The sequence below is a fragment of the Saccoglossus kowalevskii genome, chromosome 21 (genome assembly GCF_978046115.1).
Source record: "Saccoglossus kowalevskii chromosome 21, keSacKowa6.1, whole genome shotgun sequence".
NCBI classification, from domain to species: domain Eukaryota; kingdom Metazoa; phylum Hemichordata; class Enteropneusta; family Harrimaniidae; genus Saccoglossus; species Saccoglossus kowalevskii.
In genome coordinates, this window is record NC_140661.1 from 29,349,396 (window position 1) to 29,354,443 (window position 5,048).

Genomic DNA, 5,048 nt, shown 5'->3' on the forward strand with positions numbered 1-5,048 from the left:
CAGTATTAGACAGTGCTTTGTTGTCTCTCGTCATATGGCGCTTTGGAACTTGGTACCACACACTACTTGTACGATAAAACTTGGTACCATACACTACTTGTGTGATAAAACTTGGTACCATACACTACTTGTATGATAAAACTTGGTACCATACACTACTTGTACGATAACATCTTTGGGTACGTCACTAACGCCAGACTTTGTCAAACATGGTTCACATAACTATCAATAGTTCTAGTGTGTTGACACTTAATAAATTACAGAATTATTTTTTTAGACTAATGTATATTTCTGTCAATACTTAAAAATTACTTGTGAACATTTAACTCCATTAATTGCTATGGTTTCCCTCCTCATCAGTCACAACATTGTTATAATTGCCAATCCGCATGATTTGGATGTAAACAAAAACTTGATCATCACAAATCGACTCAGGTAATGGAACACAAGACTGATAAAATTAAACCAATTAAACACTGTTATGTTGAATATGTCATACTACTTAATGTCACTTTGTTTTGCTCTCTCTCTTTGGTATACAACAAGTGTATCAATAATATAATAAATATGGTACTATGTGAAACCAGAAATGTTTATATCTTATATTTACATTGTAAAGTAACACAGATGTAAAATGGCATAAATATATAGCAAAGTAATTGAGATTATGACGATATTTGAGAGTTTCATTGTAACATGGTATTCTTGTCAGAGTATAAAATCCTACATTTGATTCAGTCTTAGTCATAGGTGAATGGATAATAATGACAGTCCTTTTAATATCTATCTGTCACACCAATTGTTGACAGATGAATGTCTGATTTGAATTACAGTTTGGAGCCATTTGATTCATACACGCACCAGTTACTGTAAGTGAACATAATATACATACCATATACCAGAAACCCTCTATTGTCTTTTGTGATCTTAATTATTGTAGAAATATTAAATTTTTAATTGTATATAATGTACTAGTCACAAAAATAGAGATGATATCTGTTGTGAAATCAACAACTGCTAGATATCTTCATTCTCACAGATGTTTGTATTCAAGATATTGACAGTTTTTATTACAATGTATTGACATGTACACCAACTATAAGATTTTACTGAAATCTTCACACTGCCCTCACATGCCTTGTACATCATTCAAATCTAATTTTTTAGTCCCCATTCGGACGCAGTCCGAAAACGGGGACTTATGTTTTGACCTCCGTGCGTCCGGACCTGTATCTTAGAAATGCCTGGACCAATCGCAATCAAACTTCGCACATACATCATATATGATATTATACATATGCACGTCAATTTGTTTCACGTTCTGATTCAAGATGGTCGAATGGCGGCCATTTTTGTGCTAAAAATCATCAAAATCAAGCATTTCTCGGATATTAACAGATGGATTTTGTTCAAACTTAGTATATACATTAGACATTATAAGACCTTGATGCACATCATTTTGTTTTATGATCTGATACAAGATGGCCGAATGGCGGCCATTTTTGTGCTGAAAACTCCTCAAAATCAAGCATTTCTCAGCTGTTTACAAATGAATTTTGTTCAAACTCGATATATACATTAGACGTTATGGGACCTTGATGCAAATAATTTTGTTTTTCAGATAAGATTCAAAATGACCAACTGGCGGCCATTTTGTTTCAATGAATGTGGTTCTCGTGCCATATCTCTGACTTGCTTTCACTGATTATGTTCAAATTTTTAATATTCATTATACATCATGTCATAGATAAACAGTTACATTGGTTTGACAATCCTATTCAAAATGGCCGAATGGTGGTCATTTTTGTGCTAAAAAAATCATCAAATATCAAGCATTTCTGGCATTTATGGATGGATTTCGTTTAAACTTGGTACATACATTAGACATTACTGGTTCCTGATGCACGGCATTTTTTTTTTCAGATTGGATTCAAAATGGCTGACTGGCGGCCATTTTGTTTTAATGATTGGGCTTATAGAGCCTACTCTTAAATGCTTTGACTGATTATATTCAAATTTTATATATTCGTTATACATCATGTGATATATATACATGTATTCAAAATGGCTGATTTTGAATGCTGTTCCAGAGCAATATCTCTAAATATGGACAAGTACTTGTTTGATGATCAGATACAAATGTCTATCATTTTAATGTTAAAAAACCATATTCCTGACATGGTTATATTCCAGCTATATTACTATAAACAAAACTATATTTCTTAAATTTAATAACTAACGGGGACTGTGCCATGCATGGCTTGTTTTTTCATTTTTGTCTGATTTACATTATTGAGTAACATATATATATATGATTGAAATTTCTACATGGCCAATAGACCATTTGTCATTCACTGTGAGATCCTGTGTGAAATTGAACGTAAAAACAGGTCAAACAAAGGTCATAGCATCATAGTGGCAACAAACACCACATGGGATTTGACAAACTCGAAAGTATTTGGGAGATATTTCCATGCTTAATAATGTGCTGTACATATTTGATGATGGTCAATTTTGATGAAGTAAGGATATCTAAATGCAATATTCCCCTGTCAAAGACCAGCCTTTCGATGTGAGCTTGAAATAAAAAATTCAATTTCAAAGTCAAGAAATTTAAGTTCAAAGTCAAATTGTTCGATTTTTGCGGCTGATTATGGCGCGCATATTTCACGCAACTCACAAGATCTCCCAGTTGAATGGAAAATCATCTATTAGATTACCTTTAAAGCGGAGGAGTCGTCACCTGCGCATGCGTCAGATGGCCATAGTGTGTCATTGTTTACAAACAAGCGTCTACCATGAGCCTTTGTGTTTTTAGAGTGTGTTGTTATCGTCGCTTGGGACTCAATTCCTTTGTGTGCGCAGGTGATGACACTCTCGCTTTAAATATCAAGTGTACATTGCAATGCTTGGTTTATATATGTTTATGCACTTGTAATAGAACAAATACAGCATTATACTGATCATAGTGCTGTATTTGGATCTAGTAAAATTACGTTGATGCATGAAGTCACACCTGTCTATGTACAGTATATCACTTTGTATTATTGTTATCATGATACCTGTGTTGCCGTACATACTATAGTGCTTCCATAGATGTATAATTCATACAATGTCTTATTCATAACAGTTTGCAAAGTATACTTTTGATTTTAAAAGTAGCCCTTACAATATCATTGTAAAAGTGGAATATTTCGCCATTCAGCAATCTAAAAGTGTTTGTTATACTTGCTCAGTAGATTTTTCCAATGAAAGCTCAGGGGTAGCAAGCACATTTTTTCACATGTACATTCTACAAAAACTTCTCTTGATCTGAATATATGCCCTTGACTTCACAGCTATGCATTCTGTATTTTTCACATGCACAGCATCTCAGAATATGTAGATTATACATGTGTGTTTGTATGTCTTACAATGCCATCAACAACATTAGGTTCTGAAATATGAATCTGTATGTTATTTTTTAAGCATGGAATTATAAATGGCATACCTTACAAAATTTTCAGTGAGGTATGTCTTGTATGTTTTTTATTTATCTACTAAGTACCCACCATTTCAGAATAATAATTTAACACCTTTGTATAGTCAAGCATTATGACTACTCGTAGTTTGTTTTTTTAATCATGCAAAATGTTTTTTGCTGAACCTTTTATTAAAATCAAAATACTCAATAGGGTCATACAAGTACCAGGGTGTGTGACCTTCAGGGAAAGACAAGTATTGTGGAGGGGGGTGACAATCTGGGTTAAGTACTATGTGTTACCTTCAGGGTCATACCATGATGTATGAAGTTTTAAAGGTCATGGCACATTAAATACGTTAAGGTACTTTTTACAGTTTTATTTTTGTAAATTTTTATTTTATTGTCAAGTGTTATTTGTTTCTACCTCATAGTGTTTAAGTTTAAAATTGTATGTTTACACAAAAATAGGAGCTATACTTTCTATTTCATATCTTAACTTTATCATTTGTTGAAAATTTGTATCGGCATTTTTAGTTTCCAAATAAGCAATGTTATCACTGTATTGCAAGGTAATGATGAAAAAAGATGCTAGTTTCTGGAGATACAAAATTGATGTATTCAGTATTTGTGATAAAAATACTGGAAAATGAAAGAATGTGTTGCAACTATCAACTTGCTTTTTAGCAGATTGCATGTATCAAATATGAAAAGAAAATTAAGTTTTTAATCATTTTGAGCTTGGTCTAATTGAATACTCAATAGCAAATAAACAAGATACATGTTCAATGTTTATTAAAATTGCTGTCAAATACATGATTACATGTATTAAAGGTTGATTTGGGGCGATATTTCTTCATTCTACCAAGGTGACAACTGTACGCAAAATTGAAAAAAAAAAATGTTGAGGCATAGTTTTCAAACTGATGCATGTATGAAGCAAAACTTTTTTTAGTAATAATTATTGCATATTTTTATTCTAACAAACGCACATATTGCAGTTGCCTAGTAACAGAACATTATTTTTAACTTGTTTATGTCGTCTATTGCATGCCAGTATTAATGTTTTGTTAACAGGTTTTTTTTTAATATACATTTTATGTATATTCAGTGTAGCTTGTTGCACTTGCTATTTTACTGTAAGTGAAACAGAAATGTTTAATTTTACCAAAGCTTTTATTTTTGGCAGATTTCCCCCGTTGTAAAACAATATCTGTAATTTACTGGTAGTCGAATGTGGTGCCCTCTGTATTGTTTACTTACACAACTCACCTATAGAGGGCGCACACACCTGAAATGTTGTAATTATGTATTCTCGAGAATAAATATGAAATAAAAAAGATTGACATCTTGAAAATGTGTTATTTTAGCGGTTTGTGGGAAATTTTAATATCCAAAAAATGAAATTTATCAATTGGATGGGTTGTATTCTTGGAGTTTCTTAGTAGGATTAGTCAATTTGATGTACTTGGACATCACATTCTGAAGCACTGCCTTCACTCGTGATTATATGCATTTGCATGAATGTACATAAACCAGATAGGCCTTGAAGACTTTAAATATATGGAGCAAAAACCAATACAGAATA